This window comes from Octopus sinensis, linkage group LG1 (assembly GCF_006345805.1).
Source record: "Octopus sinensis linkage group LG1, ASM634580v1, whole genome shotgun sequence".
Classification (NCBI taxonomy): domain Eukaryota; kingdom Metazoa; phylum Mollusca; class Cephalopoda; order Octopoda; family Octopodidae; genus Octopus; species Octopus sinensis.
The window spans coordinates 87,553,966-87,574,936 of record NC_042997.1 but is presented as its reverse complement, the minus strand read 5'-3'; the positions used below and the strand labels follow the sequence as shown (position 1 = coordinate 87,574,936).

Here is a 20,971-nt window from a genome sequence, read left to right as displayed (position 1 = left end):
TATTTGATTCAGTCATTTGATTGCAGCCATACTGGTGCACTGCCTTTAATCAAACAAATCGAACCCAGGACTTATTCTTTTTCAATCAATCTCTTTTGCCGAACTGCTAAGTTACAAGGATGTAAACACACTAACATCGGTTGTCAAGCAATGGTGGGGGGGTGCAAGTACAGATGCACAAACATACACACATACACACACACACACACAAACACATATATGTATGTATATACATGATGGGCCTTTTCAGTTTCTGTCTACCAAATCCACTCACAAGGCTTTGGCCAGCCCAAGACCATAGTAGAAGATACTTGCCCAAGGTGCCACACAAAGGGACTGGTAAGCAAGCTACTTATTACACAGCCATGCTGATATGTATATATATATATATGTGTGTGTGTGTGTGTATTTGGAGAGTTTTTTCTCAAAGATTTAAGATTGAGAAAAGAACTTTTTTAGAAAGTCAAAACACACACCAACCTTTGGGAAGAGATTTCACAAAATGTGTGTGGCTTTTGCTTTTATAGATGTGATCGTGAAAGTTGTTTTCAGTAAAACTGATGTTGACTATTTCTGGTTTAGTTTTGGACTCAGAAATCTTATGAAATATTCTTCTTTTGCCTTCCAGAGAAGGTCATTCTCTTCATTTATTTTATGAAGAAGGAAAATTGTAAATTTTCCTTGTGCACAGGTGTCCAAATGATTGTTACATGGTATGCATCTAAGTGCAGGATGTTTTATTTGATGTCTGTGCACATTTACCCAGTTGATTCGCTTTGTTTTTGCTTCCCTAATATAATGTTCATTGCATTGTGGGCATGTGATCCAATATATCAGGTTTTTGCTTTTACAGTTCATATTTGCATTCACCTTTAATTCTTTTCCATTCTTGAATTTTTTGGCTGGTCCCTGTTCTATTAAATCACATGTCCCACATAGGAGATCTCCACATTTGGTAACTTGCATCATTTCTTTCTCTTATGCAAATCTTGCTTTGGTTAGAAGTTTCTTAAGATTAGGTGGTTGCCTTTGGCTGTTGATTATTTATTGTTCCTTGATTATTTGTCGGAGACATGGGGACTGGTGTAGAATTGGTAGAAGGTGTTTGGTTGCTTGTAGAATATTGTGGTTCCTGGGATTGCGAGTGATAACAAATGGGATATTTTTATGTTCATTTTTCCGTTTATCCTCAGTGTGAGTGTTTTTTCTTCTTAATGTAGAGATTGGGACATTTTTAGCTTTAGTTATCATTTGGTGGGATATTTTTATTTTTTAAGGAACAAGTTAAGCTCTGCAAGTCGTCTTTCTCTTCTGTTTGTCTCCAGAACTACTGTACATATTCATCTTGCCATATTAAAGGGTATGTTCCTTTTTGTATGGGAAGGATGGCAAGATCTGAAGTTCAAATTTTGGTGTGTGTCTGTTTTTTTGTAATAGAGGTCAGTTGTTATAATCTCAGTCTCTTTAATTATTAAGATATCATTCAGTTCCATAGTGAATTGAATTGATCCATGGACGCTATTTATTATTTCAAAAAAATTTTTTAAGGTCTTCCAGGAGCAGGAGTGACTGTGTGGTAAGTAGCTTGGTAACCAATCACATGGCTCTGGGTTCAATCCCACTGCATGCCTCAGGCCAACTAAAACCTTGTGAGTGGATTTGATAGATGGAAACTGAAAGAAGCCAGTCATATATATATATATATATATATATATATTATATATATATATATATATATTATATATATATATATATATATATATATATATATTCATATATGTATATATGTTTGTGTGTTTGTGTTTGTCCCCCCCACCATTGCTTGACAATCGATGTTGGTGTGTTTACGTCCCCGTAACTTAACGCCCAGCAAAAGAGACCAATAGAATAAGTACTAAGATTACAAAGAATAAGTCCTGGGATCGATTTGTTCGACTAAAGGCTGTGCTCCAGCATAGCCACAAATGTACTGCTCAACAACTATCAATGGTGAAATGACAATATAGTCATATACAACAATCTTACAGCAGAGCCAGTCATCACAAATGAGTGAGTATAGTTTGGTAACATGTGTGATGCTTTCACTAATTGTTTTAGGCCATGAGCAGATGTAGACCCTCTCTCAGTCTCTTCACCTTTGTCGCAACAGCACATCAAGGATGTGACTGAAGGAAGAGAGCTGTGCCAGCATGCCCTGTCTGGTATTCATTTACAGCTGAATTGACTGAGGTAACCTGAAATAAAGTGCCTTGCTTAAAAGACACAATGCACTATTTGGTACACTAATTGAATCCATGATCTTATGATCATGATCACTAGGTTACACACCTTCACACATTCAACAATAACCCAGTACAAATGTTACTCCACTCCAGAAAGAAAATTTGAACCACTTCTTCACCCCCACTGTTACTCCAAGAGTTGCAGTTGCCGACCATCTTCTTGCTGTGTCCAGAAAGTGGTGGTCCCAAAATGCTTCTTTCATAGTCATTTCACATTGAACAGAGAAAGACAGAAAGAGAACTTGATCTCAATCCTTACTTGATGTTTTATTGAATAAGGGTTGAAAGGCAAAGCTAGCCTCCCTCCATGGGATTGAATTCAGAGCACAATCAGCCAAAACTAATACCACAAGGTATTCTATCCAATATTCTATTGACTCTGTTAATTCAACCATGTCCTCAGGTCAACTACAGTACATATGGATGTGTGTGTATGTGTATTTCAGTAAACTATCATTAGTCATCGGTCATCAAGTATAGCATTATTTCATTCTTTTTAGAAATCATCAGCATAACATAACCAGTCACATATCAATTAAACATTTTATGAAAGGAAACAATTTATTGAAGATGGAAATAATTAGTCAAGAGGAAAATTGTGGAACATGTCTTTTTTTCTTCTTTTCTTCATAGAATGGTAGTAGATTAGGAATCAAGAGAATAGAAAGTTCTTAATGTTTACATAGAGAGCAATAACTATTTCCAGGGAATTCTACCTGATGAAAATATTATTTATTAGCCAATAATTTCAGTTTTAACAACAAACATTTTCTGATATATTCTTTGAGATGTAGACATTCGTTTCAAGCTGCTTTATTCTGAGTGGCATTCCTTCAGGTGTGCAGTGGAACAAATACCTATCATAAACACATGCACACCTTGATCATTGCCAACAGTTTAAATTACATTTTCACAAAATTACAGACATAGATTATTCCCTAATAGTTGCAGATATTACAACATATATCATCAATTTGTTACATTATGAAGCAGGATTGGAAATTTAAAATCGAAATTAAGAAATCATAAGGAAAAAAAATGCATAGAATTCACATAATTATACCTATATATATTTACTTATTATGATGTTCTTCAAATTACTAGTAGTTGGTAATCATGCATAATGATATTTCATTCTTTCTAGATATCAACAGCATGACATAACTTATGATTATTAATTAAACATTTTATGAAGTAAGACCTTTCATTAAAAATGGAAATAATTACACTCTGGAGTAAATTCATGGAATGTTTTTTTCCTTTCTTCTTTTCTTCATAGAAAGTTAATGTATGAGTGTTTGTGTATGTGTGTGTTTGACAGAGAGTAGGGTAAGAATAAATGGTGTGTCAAATAAGAATATATCACACAGTACTCTATTTTGATGCAGCCACATTCTTTTATCGAAGTCAAGTTTACCTGTTTCTACCTCTGAGACTGGCAAAAGGATAAGCATACAAAGCACTAAGAGCAATATAATCGACTGAAACCTTACAGATGATATCCAAGCATGGCCAGAGTCCAGTGATTGAAACCAATGAAAGAATACAAGAATATAAATTCTAATCATGTTCTGATTATTGCTTTGCATTTAGACAACTCAGATTACCTAAGAATAAGAATAAAAGCTAGTAAACTAGGTTTTATTGTTATTTAATAATTGCATGCTTAGCAATAAGAAGCCCATTTAATCCTGAAACACTTGTTCAAATGATATGCAAATACACTTTAGACAAAGGTTGTCCAAATGATGATAAATAGCAGAAGAAAATATGAGTTTAGATTGTATAGTATCCTCTTTACAATCTCATCATTACTAGTCTGCTGCCCAGCAGTGTCAGTTATCTAATTCCCACCCATATTTCATCACTCTCCAGTACCTAACAATCAGTCCCACTCTCTCTTGTAAAGTATGAATTGTTATAGTTGTCATGAAGCTCCTCTACAGCAAGAAACCTGTTTCTACTCTGGCCCCTTCTCTCATACTTTTACTCATCCTTTGTCTCTTATCTCCTGACATTAAGTAGTATCCTTGGGGGTTCGTAATCTTGTAAACTGCATGACAGCTTCACTGATGCTGGTGGCATGAAAAAAGTACCCAGTACACACTGTAAAATAGTTGGTTTTAAGAAGGGCACCCAGTTGTAGGAACCAAGACAAAGCAAACACTGGATTGTGATGCAGTTCTCAGGTCCCTTTGGATCCTGTCAAACCAGCCAACACACATAAGCCAGGAACATGAAGATTAAATGAGGATGATCATAATCATGATGATCATGATAATGATAGTAATGCATTTAACATATTTGTATCTATTTCATTCACTGATATTACTAATGTTCTTTGGGAAAACATAAAAGTTAAAAAGTCTCATTTCCTTGAAGTCAACAGAATTAAACATCTATTGATGGATAACACTGGTTTAAAACTAATAAAATATTTATAAAAAACCGTTTGGTCTTTCACAGCATTTATTTAGTCAAAGTGAAATGAACAGTTTCTGCTTGACATGTATAGTAATACTGTTTGCATGTATTATCCACTTAGTCTTGAACTGTTTTGCATTTTCCTCCCCCAGAAGCATGGGAGAAAATGTAAAATGGAAGAATATATTAAACTTCTTTTTCCTGTATATTTCTGATCGTCTGTTTGTATCTAATGATGTGGTTCCATAACTCTATAATACACTGATTCAAATGTATGTAATTTTCGCTGTATGGCTGACAGAAAATAACTTGTCATGCTAGAAACAAATATGATAGGGTCTCACATATGTAATATAAGGTTGAAACTACCTAAGCAATTACTTGTCAAAAACCCTTTTTCTGGAATGCTTACAACCTGAAAACAACAAGCATAGGAGACAACTCCAACCTGTCTTGACTACTGTTCAAAAACTTTGATAAAAAAAAATGATCTTGTTTTCAGATTTCAAATACACCTAAAGGGAGCTTTTGTTTATTATTTGCTTGGATGATCTCAGCTGAATGAAGTTTTACAACTCACTATAATTACATATGTGACACCCTGCCATACATGCAATATTCATGCTGTCCTTTGCATGAACAGAATCTTTATCAGCTAGTACCTTTCTTTGATCAACTGGATTACATTTTATTTGAACAGCTTCTAAAACTCAAGCTACATATTATTGCTTGCATCATGTTTTTGAACTAAAGTCTATAGATTATTCCAATGAATAATACATTAAACACCAGAACTGTTCAAACAAGTTCAGATGTTGGCTGCAATGTTAAATCTTTTTCAGGGCATTTGCAATTCTATGTATTTCACATTTTCTGCACTATTTACGAACAAAGTAAGTCTTTAAAATATATGAATATTTTTAAAAGTAATGCATAAGTTTACCTTATAGATTTTAACACATTGTTGGTACTCACTGTATGCTATCATTAAAAAATTCCAGTTTATAAATATACAAGTCTTATACCAAAAGTAATGTAAAAGTGAACATAACACTTTTTTAAATGACATTCAAATTGCATATGTTGATAGAGTAGCGCTTATTCTACAGCCACTCTCCTTCTTCTTCTTAATCATTGTCATCATCATCATCATAGCATACAAATAATGGAATCCAAGCAGAACCTCATTAAGTTCTTGACATAGGAAGAGTGCAGGCCGTCTGACAACCACAGAAGGCTATAAGTTGCTTATAGAGATGACACCATCGACAAGAGCAATGTGCTCAAATTGATAAAGACATTTAAAGAAGAGAAAACCAGCATTGAAGATAAACTACACAGTGGAGGACCATCACTGACATGACTCAATAACAAGTAAATGAATTGATTCCTGCCAAAAGATGTGTCACAAGCCATGACCTCATTGTACAACTGGAATGTGGTTACAATAAATTAGAGAAGATGGAAGAAAATTTGGGGTATTGGAAGGTATGTTTCAAGTGAGCACCTCAGCAGCTGACAGCTGATTTCAAAGAGTGATCTGCTAGAAGTAATTTAAAACCAATGAAAACATTCTTTTATGGTCTCATGATAAGGAATAGAATGTAGGCACATCTTTGCAATCCAGAAACGGCATCACACTTTTTGTCAGGATGGCATCACACTTTTTCTCCAAGGTATAAGTAGTTCAAGAGCCAGCAATGACACAGGAAGTCATTTATTCACACATACATACAAACATAGAAACATACATACATGCATACATACATACATACATACACATGCACACGTGTACATGTATGATATGCACAAATGAACACACACACACACACATGCGCATGCACACACACACACACACACACACACACACACACACACACATACATACATGCATCCTTGGTTTTTTTATAAATTTGTCCTGTACATATATTGCATCCTTACACTACAAGTGATGTGGCTGAATATGTCTATACTATTCACAATTCATTTGTAGCATAATGTATTGAGCTTTAAATTATTGTTCATGCATTGAACATAACTCATTATAACAAGATATATAGTTTTAGAGCTGCTCTCATCTGGTAAGTGATACCTAACAAAATAAATGAGAGGGAAATCTAATGCTGTATGGGGCACAAAAGAGATATTGCTTGATTTTTTTTTTTTTTTAGTAAAATGGTTCTTCCAAGATGGAATGGCAGCTTATATAATGTTCTCTGGGGATTAAAAATAGAGCTATGAAAATTCCTTGGGGGCAGGGAGTCAAATAAGATTAAATATCATTTGATTAGTTTAAGGGCAATATTAGAAATTGTAATCATGACCATTTTTTCCGATAATGGTGGGTAGAGGCATTCTATTTACTACATTACATTCATTTCAGATATTATTTACTCACAACTCTCTTCAACATGGCAAGATTCTGCAGCACCTTATATATTCATTCACTTCTTATTTCAGTTGTGTGAGCTTCAAAAGCACCGAAAAAAGCAAATATGTTGTTAATACTGAGATTAAATTTATATCCAACTATGTCCTCTATAAAGATTACATTTCTATTGCAGTTTATGCAAGCTTTGTCCACTTATACATCACTAGTCTGTGATCAACTATGTATCATTTACTGAGACAGATATATTAAGTGTATGCCATAAGTTTTGTACTATAGCTAGTATTTATACTTTAAGTCATATGCGCTACTATTTTGATTTATATTATAAGCTACAAAATTCCTATTGTGTGACTTGAATCTGGTCAAGTTGGCTGGATGTTGACTACATTTAATCACCAGCATTATCCTGTCTCTTTAAAAAAGATACACAATTCTCAAAGATCTTAAACTGAACTCTGAAAGAATCAGTCCACTAAGCCGTTAGCAAGTACCATGAGGAGAATGCAACTCGTTAATTTAAATGATAGTTGTATAAATGATTATTGTTTTGTTAGCTTGAAGCCAACAGTGAAAATTCACATTCTGGTGATAATGTCTGCACCAACATCATTGGTTCTGCTTACTTTAAAAAGGTAGCAACATATGACAGCATCACACCAACCTGAAGATGAGACTAGGAAAGTCTAGAAATATTGATAATGGTTGGCGTTAGGAAGAACATCCAGCTGTAGAAACTCTGCCAGATCAAGATTTGAGCCTGGTGCAGCCATCTGATTCGCCAGTCCTCAGTCACATTGTCCAACACACACTAGCATGAAAAGCAGACGTTAAACGAGGATGATGGTGATGATAGCTTACCATGTTAAATTCAAACTGTGTGATGGAAAGAGTTTGATTTCACTAGACAAAAAGATTTTAATCTTTGTTTAGTCAAGGATTAGATCTTATAGTTGCTCCTACTATTTCTCAACTAGTTGATGTCAATAGAATTTCATATAAATTCAGTATGCTCTCAGACCTTTGTTGACACTTAATTTTACTTACAAAACACTTAATTCGACTAACAAGATATTTAATTACACTTAAAAAGATACTTAATCATACTTACACAAGGATAAACAGCTATTGAAGCTATTATTTAACATTACACATGCTATCTTAGATTGCAGTTAGTATTTGTAAATATATATTTGTAAATAACATTAGTGTCACTTGTATTAAGTAGCTTTTATCAGCCAAACCAGAAGACCAATGATACAGAAGCAACTGATCAAACAAAATTTTCTGTCACTGTTTCTATCAACTATTATCTTGTCTTTGTTGTGGGTTGGCATGGCTGCATGATTAAAAAGTTTGCTTCCCAGTCACATAGTCTCAGATTCAATTTTATTACATATGCCTTTATATATATATATATATATATATATATATATACTCATTTACTCTTTTACTTGTTTCAGTCATTTGACTGCAGCCATGCTGGAGCACCGCCTTTAGTCAAGAAAACTGACGCCAGGACTTATTCTTCGTAAGCCTAGTACTTATTCTATCGGTCTCTTTTGCCGAACCACTAAGTTACGAGGACATAAACACACCAGCATCGGTTGTCAAGCAATGTTGGGGGGACGAACACAGACACACAAACACACACACACATATATATATTTATATACATATATAATATGGGCTTCTTTCATTTTCCATCTACCAAATCCACTCACAAGGCTTTGGACAGCCTGAGGCTATAGTAGAAGACACTTGCCCAAGGTGCCACGCAGTGGAACTGAACCTGGAAATATGTGGTTGGTAAGCAAGCTACTTACCACACAGCCACTCCATATATATATATATTAACTGGGTCGTGTGTGTACATGTCAGCAAAAGACATACACAACAGCAACAAAACTAACAATCAACAGGTCTATCAAATAAAAGTACATGGTATTTATTATACCCAAGTTTCACAAACACTACCTTGTTCTCTTACCATCAGAAAAACACATAAATAAATGTTGATCTGATACTTAACAGATTAGTCAATGTAAAAAGCTGGAACAAGTACTGCAAAACATTTCATCTTACTCTCTGACTACTCAACAAATTCACCCCTCTGGAGTGGTTCCTTATTTATCAACTGTGAAAAGATAAAAGGCAAAGTTGCCCTTGATGGTATTTGAACTCAGATCAGAGAGAATCAGAAGTTACATGGTATTTTGTCAACATCCTAATGTCTGCCAATATGTCACACCTATCCTACATCAGACATGGTCTTCATTAAACACCTTAATCTGATTTTTATCAGCCAAAACTAGTTGTAAGGAAAGGAAGGGGAAGTGAAGAGGAAACAGAAGAAGAGGAGAGACAGTGGGGTCGGTAGAGACAGAAGGAAAAAGATGATAATATGCTTTATTGTCAGATAGCTATCTGCTTCCAAATCATAAAATATTATCTAAACAAAATTGCAGCTCATTTTTAACACATCATTTGAAGGCGTGTGTGCATTTGCATTTATAAACAAGAAACTTCAAGTTGTAGAATATCATTTTCTGCTGTTGTATGTGCAATCATGAACATATCATGATCAGTGTGTGCATTGGAGCATACATAATTAGTAAGATATTTTACATAGGTCTCTGAAATGTAAGGCTATCAGAATTTAAAATCAATGTTAGTCAACTGTGTTAATTTAGTTCAGAAACATATTTCACTCAACCGCTGATCTCAGATAAAATTATGGCAGAAGGGTAAAAAGATGCAAACAAGAAACAAAACCAAACAAAATAAATAATAAATAATGAAAATCAATCAATGAAAATATACCACCAATAAGAATCCGCTAATCAATAGAGGAATTTAACTTCATGAATATATTTGTTTTATTGTTTGTTTTCCTGTATAAATTCATTTCCATACAATGAAAGGATTTGTACATTAAATGTGTTTTTAATGTTAAGTTTATATTTTAGCTAGAAACCAAATGTCTTTTAAATCATCATGCTTGAACAGTTAAGCAATATTTTAGTAATATTCATAAGTCTCCTACTTGGTCTATTTATTAGCAATTATCTCTAGCAGTTTATATTATATTATGTTTGTTATTCACAAGTGTACACCTGGGGCTGTCTGTTAAGCATTATGACTATCTCCAAATGTTCTACATTGCTAAATTGTATTTGATATCCATAGATGTTCACTTGAAAGCATCTATTAAAATATTTTTCATTATCAACTTCATAATCTACTGGTGATTTAGTAGAAACAGTAGCACACAGACCAAATTGTTTTGCAATAAAATAGTAAGTAGTGTCAGAGGGAACTAATGACAGCCTACATCAACAAATAGTAATACAAAAAGTTCACATAGTGGAATAAGTAATTTAGCTATGAGGATGAAGAGAATTTAACATTTCAAGCAGAAATCTACATCAAAAAGATATGAAGGTTTCTGCTTAAAACATTAGATTTTTCTTCTTCCTCACAGCAAATTATTTTATTGCATTTTGTGAACTAAATGTTTTACAGTATTTAGTTTTCTGTCTATAATGTGAATTTTACACTGGCAATGAATGACTTTGCACTTCATTCCTTTGTGTTTGACTTCATCTGACTTCACTCTCTCATCTATAATGTTTGGTCTGGTACCTAACTGAAAAGAAACTATAATGGCATGGCTATCAAAATAATAATAATTATTGTTTTACACAATAATATTTATTCTTTCAGTATTAACTTCGTCTTTAGAGATGTAAAATATTTTATATTTACATCTACATTAAGCCACTGATGCATGCAGTAAAGTGGGAACCTTTATGTCTAAACTAAGAGTAACAGTATTCTTTTCCACTAATACACCCCAGCAGATATACTGGTAAATTGACTTACAAACATTTTAGTATTATTTGCTTGTCAAAAACATCAAACACCCAAACAGTCTGATGTTTATGACAATTTTTTATACTCCTTCATACATTTCTACCATAGTTTGCAAGCTTTGGATTCATATTGATTGCTTTGGTGAAAAAGGTGTACCTTATGCACTATCAAATATAATAAATATGAACATTTAACTAAAAGTAGTCACAGGAGGATCATGATCATAAGGCTGTTGGTTCAATTCTTACATCAGGCAATGTGTTGTGTCCTTGAGTGAGACACTTCATTTCATGTTGCTGTAGTCTACTCAGCTGTAATGAACATCAAACAGGTGCTGGTACAGCCCTCTTTTTCTTCAGCCATCACATCCACTAGGTTAAAAGTGAGGGCAGGAATAAGAGGATATCTATGTATGGGAAATGTTACCAAGCCTTACTCTTTAACAATTGACATCTGGCTGTATTACAAGGGTCAGTATTGAAAGGGTTCTGTCAGAGATGAATTGTTAATTAGATTATAATTGTTAGAGTAACCTCCTTTTACAAGCTCATAATTAAAAAAAAAAATAGAATAAATCTACAAAGTATTTCAATCAGTTTGATCTCTGATGGTCATTATTAGGTATTTTATTCCTGAAAATATGCATATACCCAACTGGATTTGAACTAGGCACCTTTATCCATAAACTAAGGCTAGTAATACACTTATTCATTAAGCCAGTATTTCTAAAAGTGAATTCTGAGGAACATCAAAGTTCCGCCACAATATTTTGAGATTCCACAAGGAAGGTGATCATCAAATATAATTAAATAAAAATTTAGTTTCCACCATTCATTATTCACCATTTGAAGGTAATATTATGATCTAACATTATTAGATTGTATAACATTATATTTCTTATGTGTATGAATAAATTTTATCTTTAAAACACTTTTAGTTTCATACAGTCTTATTAAAATTAGGGTGTCAATAGAAAATAAGTATGAGTTCTGTGGTTTTTGGAAAATCATGTAAACAATACAAAATGAGGAAGGTATAATGAGGAGGAGAGAGAGTGGTGCCTATTAAAAAGTAGGGATGGCAGTAAAGTGAGAATAGAATACAAACATACCACCACTTTGTACACTGATGGGAGAGAGAGAGAGAGAAAAAAGAGAACTAGAGTGAAAATAGGTAAGCACACAGACTGAAGATGAGAATGTGACAGACAAGAGATTAATGAAAAGACGGAGAATATATGAAGAATTCATATGAGAGAGAGATCCAAATGTAGATGTTATATGTACCCAAATCCATTGCTGTTATAATCATGTTTATGCCTATTTTTCCATGGCTATATAGGTTGGGTGGATTTTCTCCAGCACAATGTTTCACCACAGGTCATAGTCCTTTGTTCTTTCTGTCATGTAAGCTCAGCCTTTCAAAATCAGTTTCACCACTTCATCCCATGTCATATTAGTTTCCCTCATCCGCATATTTTATCCACTTGGAATACTCAGTATTTCTTTATCCCACTCACATCTTCCATATACATCGCATGTCAACACCAATGTAATCCTCTTTCTCACATACAACATCCAATTCCTCATATATCTAGTTTTTTTCTCAGCTCATATATGCTTCATCACTGAGGCACACAAACATTATACATACAACAGAGTATACTCTCTTCAGTTCTTTCTAGTCTTCACAGATCCTTCACATTGAAAGCTCATGTTTCACTACCATGTCCCACTGCCAGTCTTACACAAGCTTCATAGAATTTACTCTTCACTCAGAGGAAGAAACATTTTTGCTAGCAAAGTTCCCTGAACTTTTTCCACTCCATTCTTATTTTAACAGCTACGGTTTCAGAACAGACACCTCCATTGCTGAAGTTATCTTCATTACTAATTAGATCATCTTTATTGCTAATTAGATCACCTAGCTAGACAAAGTTCTCAATGACTACAGAGGAGCATTTGAAAAAGTTTACATGATATATATATTAGTAATTTCACAAGACATGTAACTAAACCTTTCATTTAACACCTGTTTTCCAGGCTGATATGGGTTGGACAGATATATATATATATATATATATATATATATACATGCACACACATAATAAAAAAAAGAAGTGGTCAATTAAATTAGATCGAGGCACATCAACAGTGAAGCACACTGCATGTTAGGGCTGGACTGTTTATTCCAGATAAATTAACCATTCAAATCCATGGTCAATGCAGAGTTGAAAAGATGGTTCACTGATATTTGGTATCCTGCAAATCCAAGCATATATCAAAGGAATAATTGGTACATTTAATGCAATGTTATTTATAATAATAAGGATGAAGCAAATGGATGTTTTGCATGTTTCAATAACAAATTTTATTTAAAGGGTGGGTACATTATATAATTTGGCACGTAAAAATATGCAACATCATGTTACATTATGTAAGATCAGATCTTCATAAAACACAGCTTCTTCAGATAATATGCTACCAAATGTTTAATGATAAATGGAATTCAACGAAAGGATAAAAATATTGGGTCATCCCATAAATGATGTGGTTTTTTTCAATTGCATGAATTAAAAGTCGAAGAGGGATGGGATAAACTACCTGCATCAACTGCTATAAAAGCAGGTAGTAATTTTACCTTGTAGTTATTCTTAGTACAAATTTTGAAGAGTGCAGTTCAGTTTTAACAGTTATTTTGCTTTATGAGTTCAATAAAGGCAATAACACAATGGAAAGTGTGAGGAATATTAATGCAGCATATAGGGATCAGACAATAAGCATAAGCCAGTGTCAACGATGCTTCCAGAAATTCTGAGTCAGAAACTACAGCCTAGAAGACCTGCCTCACTTTGGAAGATCTGTAGAACTTGATGAAGACGTCCTGCAAACACTTGTGGAACAAAATTCCATTGTAACTGTTGAAGCTGGGATTTGGTCATTCAACCATTCATTGACAGCTGTGTGCCATCGGAAAAGTCAGCAAACTGAGTCAATGACTTCCTCACAAACTTTCCGAGTCTAATCACACACTGAGAGTGAATGTGTGCTCTTCTTTGCTGTCACGTCACAAATGAACCTTCTTTTGACCAAATAATGACTGATGACAAGAAATGGGTTCTCTATAAAAATATCAAGTGCCAAAAAGAGTGGGTAGAGAAAGGAGAAACACTGATACCCCAGGCTATAGCAGGCCTCATATCCCTCCTTGGAGGGATATGAAAGGTTTAGTCCACTTTGAACTTTTAAACCCAAACCAAACGATAACAAAGGAGATCTACTGAGCAGCTTAAGTCAGTGTTAGAAGATAAACGACCATCTTTGGTTTCAAGACAAAAAATGCTTTTCCATCAGGATAATGCTTGGCTACATACAACAGGGATGACATTCCAAAGGCTAGATCAATTTGAATAGGAAACAATGTCCCACCCACCATATTCACTAGACATTGCCCCATCTGATTATCATTTATTCTGCAGTCTTCAAAATCATTTGGACAGAAAAAATATGAATTCTGTAGACGAGGTCAGAACAGTACTGGAGGATTATTTTTCATCACAGATGAGTGAATTTTGGAAGAGGGACCTTGCAAATCTACCAGATATATGGAAGAACATTGTATAGAATGAAGGAAAGTATATTTTAGATTAAAAAAGAACTTTGTTTATCTTAATTTTGAAAAATAAAAGAAGTATAAAAAAAACGTATTATGTATGGGATAACCCAATATATGGAATACTTGATTTGAGTAATTTAGAAATGGTGGGAGTAAATATTTAAGCCATTATTTAAATATGTCTTGATGGGAGAAGAAAAATGAATTGGCAATAGGATGGATTTGGAAGAACTAAACAGTCATTAGTATTAGAGGAAAAGAAAGGAGTAATGTTAAACTAATTCATATTGATATTTAAATTAGAATCAGTAATTTCGTTTTTAAAAACTATTTCATTACAGATATATAATAAATGTATTTGTTCAGGTGGGGAAAGCATTTATATGACTATGATATAAAAGGAATCAAAAATGATTAAAAAAAATTTTCATCCCATCTCAGCGAACCAAGACAAATCACCATGTGAGACTTGGGCCTTGATGCAGAGAGCTATGGAAAGGATGCTAGAGTGAAGGACATTGTTGCAGAATACCACCATGCAAAGCTACAATGGGCCAGTCATGTTGCAAGGTTCACAGACGATTGGTAGACCTATGCTGTTGTTGAGTGGCACCTGTGTGAGTGGAAGAGACCACTCAAAAGACCTCCAATCAGGTGGGGAGATGATTTAAGAAAAATGTTTGGAGCAACGTGAAGGAGAATGGCAAGAGCATGAGGGAAATGAAGCAAATACTGTGGCCAATGGAGCCAACATGGCACCAGACAGCCTGGCTGGTTTCTTATCCTGTTATCAGTGCAGCATTAAGTCCTTAAATAAGTATCCAGAGAGGCAAGAAAGTGTTTTCAGTAAAATATAAATTCATGATATAGAGTTTGTAACTTAAAACGTCAGTCATGCATCTACTTTGCCTCTGGAATAGCCTTTCTAATGATGTACCTTTTTACAAAATATACAGATTCAATCTGAAATCTTATAGGAAAACAGGTAAAAAAAAAGTATGTATACAAAGCAAAAGACAAAATACTGAATTAAACTTGATAACACTTGAGCACAAACACTTAGTAATTCTTTTGAAATTGCAATTTAAATGACAAAAAGGCAACAATATATTTATAAAATAATGAGAAATAGAAAAAGTTTAAAAGGAAATTGTTAAAAATATCTTCCTAATAAAATAAATAACAATTACTTACTTAGAAAGTGATGTGGCTCTTCTAGACTATTCCATCTGGCAGCAGCAGAAGCACATCTTATATTAATAGCATTAGCATCATTTTTACGATGATGAATGCCAACACTGTTGATAGTCTCTTTATCTGTTACTCCGCCATTATTCTCCTGATCATTATTACCATTGAAAACTTCAATTACAAAAATTGGATTATCCAGACCTTTTTTCTTGTCAGGTGCATCGTTTTCTGTCTTGTTTATTTCTTTTAATAAAGGAACTTTAATATTCTCGCAAAGTGTTTCATTAACATCAGCTTTCCCTTCACTAGATTCACTTGACTGTTTGACATGCATCTTGGTTAGATTTGTGCTGAAACGAGTGAAATAAACATGGTTTTTACAATCTGTTATGTTTATAAAGTTAATGTACATTAATAGACTAAAGTAGAGAATTTGTTTTGTTTTTGTTTTTTGTTTTTGCTTTTTTTTTAGTGCTTAGTCACAAGGGCAGGACAGTGCTCATGGTCCTTTACACAAACTCTAAGACTAGTGGGAACAAGGGAGGCAGGGAAATATCCTCAAATCAAACACTTAGTCTGAATATTTACAACAGAGTGAACTCCGCTAAAGTCCCCCCCACAGACCAGATATTGGTGTTAAACCGAGCACCAGATTAAGTGTCTCACCTAAGTAGGCCACAGGAGGATTTAAACTCAGAATGTAAAGAGCTAGAAGAAGGAGTTAATATCAAATCATCCCATAAGTTCTGTCCGATTTTATCTTTTTTTAAAATTGAATAAAATTTAATAGTATTTTAGAATGTCTAATGGAATTAAAAATTATTTTTATGCATTTGTGTACATTTAAACTAATTAAATAGTATTTTACTGAATAATAGAATTAAAATTTCTTTCATTTAAACCCTTTCTAACATGGAGGTATCCAAAGAGCATTTAAGGCACATAATGCTTTATGAGTACAAAAAAGGAAACTCTGCAGCCGAAGTGACTCAAAACATACACTCAGTTTATGGGAAAGAATGCTAGAATGAAAGAACTTGCAGAAGATGGTTTGCAAAATTCAGAAGTGAAGATTTCAGCCTTGAAGATGAAGATCAAACAGGACGTCCAGTTGGGTTTGATGATAAGCTCCTTGAGGCATTACTTAAAGAAAATCCTGCATTATCAGTTGAAGAATTGGCAATAAAGCTTAGTTCAAACCAAACAACTGTTCATTGTCATCTTCAACAACTTGGAAAGGTTCCTAAACTTGGAAAATGAGTGCCTCATGAATTGTCCGAAAGCAACCGCAAATCCCAAGATGACATTGCTCTTCTCTCCATTCTCGCGAACTCATTTCACCTTTTTTGGATAGACTTGTGACTGATGATGAAAAATGGATCTTCTAGCAAAATGTTAAACGTTGTAAACAGTGGTCTGGTAAAGGGGAAAAAGCTCAACCACAACCGAGAAGGGAACTTCATGGAAAAAAGGTTCTTCTCTCTATCTGGTGGGATTGCAAAGGAGTAATTCACTTTGAATTGTTACCACTCAAGTGAACTTGAGTGGTACCTGTATTTCAAAGGGCCAGCCTTGTTATATTCTGTGTCATGCTGAATCTTCCTGAGAACATCATTAAAGATCTGTGTCTGTGGAGTGCTCAGCCACATGCATGTTAATTTCATGAGCAGGCTGTTCCATTGATTGGATCAACTGGAACCTTAATCGTCATAACTGATGGAGTGCTAGTTATACTAATTAGACAGTAAAGCTGCTGTACCTTATCTGTGGTTCAGTGTTTATGCATAGTTACTGCATTAATGCTTCATAAAAGGATAGTAGTTGTTTAGCCCCCACAACTTGGCTCAAATCAAGCAATGATATGATCAAAGACATCAAAGACCATCCCATGTTTTTCTATATTAACAATTACATTATCCAATGTGTCTTTTTTTATAAGATAGTAGTGTATGGTCTGAAATAGAGCTGGTTGCTATTTCTAGCATATCAAGCAACCACGTTGCCTCATAAATAGGTAAATAGATAATAGCATAGGTACAGCCTACAATTGTGAGCACTAAAAACAATTTATAAACATCAAGTGTTCCATTAACATATAGTATTGGAATCAAATTCACCTGCAATCCTTCAGAAGGAAAATGGAACTCAGGGTGTTTCCTTAAAAATCTTGTTGATGCTTGATCTACCAAGACACCTCGAGCTACATGCAACTGAATAGTGATCCTTATTATTATGGAAGGATCTTTAATATCCTATAAATTAATGTATAGATGGGACTGGGATGTGGCATGGATTTTATTTGGAGATAGAAATATAATTAGGAGTCCAACTGAGTTGAGTGATCACACACACACATGCACACGCACACGCACACACATATATTAATACACATACATATATACACACACACACATAGATATGTATACATATATCTATATAGGTATCTACTTGTGTGTGTTTATACACACACATATCTATCTATAAAAATAAATGTAAAATAAACGCTAACTTTAAAATGGACTGAAATCAGAGAATACTTACTCCTTCAAAAAATAGATACAAGCATCAAAATTATGATCTAAACTTGAAGAATAATTTATGGTTAATCATTCTATTTGGTAAACAGGTCAATTACAATTTTACCAAGTTGTTTAATATAGCAATTCAAAAATATTTTCCAAGAAACCACAAATATTACAAAACTTTTAATTGACATAAGATTAGATTGGATTATTGTCTAAGCCATAATATTGCACAAATTATAGCAGCACATAATGTTAAAATGATATTGAAATTTCAAAAAAGCCATTACAATCAGAATAGCATAATAAATTTGAAGCATAATAATATCAAATGCAATAAAAAAACTCAAATAGTGGGGAACACTAAGAAATTAACTGAGGGAAAGGAAATAACTCAATTTAACATAAATAATAATGTCAAATCGAATAAAATTTCAGCTAGAAAAAGGACAAAAATAACATAATCTAAAGGAGTAAATAGTAATAAGGAACTTGGTGAAAATGAATTTAATTCTATAATGAATGATCAAATTGAATCTAAATCTGGGGGAATTATAAAAGGTTATCTTTGCAATTGTTCTAAATGGGAATCCTATTAAGTGGAAAGTAAGTGTAAAACTAACAATATATTATATAGATGTAGTTACATCTAAGGGTAAGGAATTCTTTTACATCGGTAGGACATCATTAGTTTTCAAGAGGAGACTGGCAAATCATTTGAGTTCATTTAAAGACAAAAATAAAGGTTCCAAATGAGTCTTAGCAAATTAATCTGGTCTTTAAAGGACAATAACAAGGATTAAATGAATAAATGGGAGTTAATTTGTACTACAAAACTATACAAATGTGACCTGTGTTTAGGAACCAATAGATGTGACCTATGTTTAGAAGAATTTTACAGGATTCTCACATCCAACGGTAATGTAATAAATTCTAGATGGGAGCAAGCATTGAGATGCTTGCACATGAGGAAATTTGCATTTTTAAAGAATAAATGAATAATTATCATTTAAACTATACAAGGTTTTGAAATGCTGGACTGAAAACGTTTATCCAATAAGAACTTGAAATAGAGATTGTCCATGTCTCACTTATCAGACAGCTGTCACTTATACAATGCAGAGTTTATAAAAGAAAATCATTAAACAGTCATAAAGAGGGATCCCTGAAGAGACTGCACCATTTTATAGTAGGGTTGCAATTGCAACGATAATTAACCAGTGCAATTGAAACATGTGTTAGTCTTAAAAGGGTGTATAGAATTATAGAATTAAAGGCAATGCTATTGCTACTTCAGAGTAATCCTTATTTTTAATATTGTCAATATATATATATATGACAGGGTCCTGAAAATTTCCTGGCTTTGGGTAAAAGAAAATACAGTAGAATCAGTTAATAATTTTATTCAACATATTCCCCTCTCAGATTCACACACTTACTGCAGTGGTCCTTCAGTTTTTCTAAGCTCAGTAAAAGAACCTGGAAGGTTGGGCCTTTAACCAGGCTTTTCATGATACCCTTAAAGCCAAGAACTTTTCAACACCCCCTCATATATACATATGTATATATATTTATATATAACCACAGCTATATATGTATCTACATATGTCTATATATATATATATACATATCTATGGACATCAAACAATGATGATGATGACGGTGATGATGATGATGACAGTGATGATGATGATGATATATGTGTGTGTGTGTGTGTGTGTGTGCGTGCGTGTGTGTGTGTGTGCGTGCGTGTGTGTGTGTACACATATATACATATCTAATGCGGCGAACTGGCAGAAACGTTAGCACACTGGGCGAAATGTGTAGTCGTATTTCGTCTGAGTTCAAATTCCGCTGAGGTCGACTTTGCCTTTCATCCTTTAGGGGTCGATTAAATAAGTACCAGTTACACACTGGGGTCGATATAATCGACTTAATCCGTTTGTCTCTCCTTGTTTGTCCCCTCTGTGTTTAGGCCCTTGTGGGTAGTAAAGAAAAACATATATACATATCTATCTATCTGTATATACATATTATTAGAGGAAAACAGGTAACAAAATCCAAGGCAGGACGAGTATCTCAAGTTATTTAGAATATTTAATTAAAGGTGAATTTGAGGTAATTAATTAATTATTAGATGTCTTACAGCTGTTTCTGGGATATCCTGAGTGATAGTTTAGCATCTCCATACACTGGGTATTCCATCATCAGTGACATGGTGAGTATGTAGGAAAGTTCTAGACAGAGAATTCACAATTTATAAAGGAAGAAAATAGTAGATAGAAGAATAAAGAGTAAAACAGTAAATAGAAGAATACAGACAGGAGAATAAAGTTCGCACCTCATCTTCTTACAGAGGGTATGGAGGTTGGTCCATACTTTCATGAAAGTATAGGTCTTTGAGTATAGTCCCAGGTAAATCCAGGCAGTATTCTGTACAAAATGAGAGTTTGATGTTTTGAGCGTAGTTCTTCATCAGAAAGGAGAAAGGGAAAAGTTCAGAGAAGGAAAAGAAATCACCAACGGCACACGTGTGTATGTACATGCCTCCAAATTTGACTTTGCATGATAAAATGAGTGTCACCATCATACCAGCAATGTCATTCATTTCTAGTCTGCCATGTAAACATGTCCAGCCAAGGGGAAATATTACCTTGTTTGGAAACAAGTGG

The 20,971-nt window shown here is 33.9% G+C and overlaps 2 long non-coding RNA genes across 2 annotated transcripts; one reads left to right on the top strand and one right to left on the bottom strand.

The window, feature by feature from the left end:
- The first annotated feature begins 385 nt into the window (after nucleotides 1-385).
- LOC118766297 lies at nucleotides 386-19,625 on the top strand. Its single transcript, XR_005002217.1, has 3 exons — nucleotides 386-405; nucleotides 15,719-15,723; nucleotides 19,551-19,625. It is a non-coding gene; the product is annotated as an uncharacterized LOC118766297 (long non-coding RNA).
- On the bottom strand, nucleotides 1,012-15,265 carry LOC118766294. The gene is made up of 3 exons (XR_005002210.1): nucleotides 15,104-15,265; nucleotides 5,417-5,421; nucleotides 1,012-1,132 (listed from the first exon to the last, which is right to left on the bottom strand). It is a non-coding gene; the product is annotated as an uncharacterized LOC118766294 (long non-coding RNA).
- Nucleotides 19,626-20,971: the final 1,346 nt, after the last annotated feature.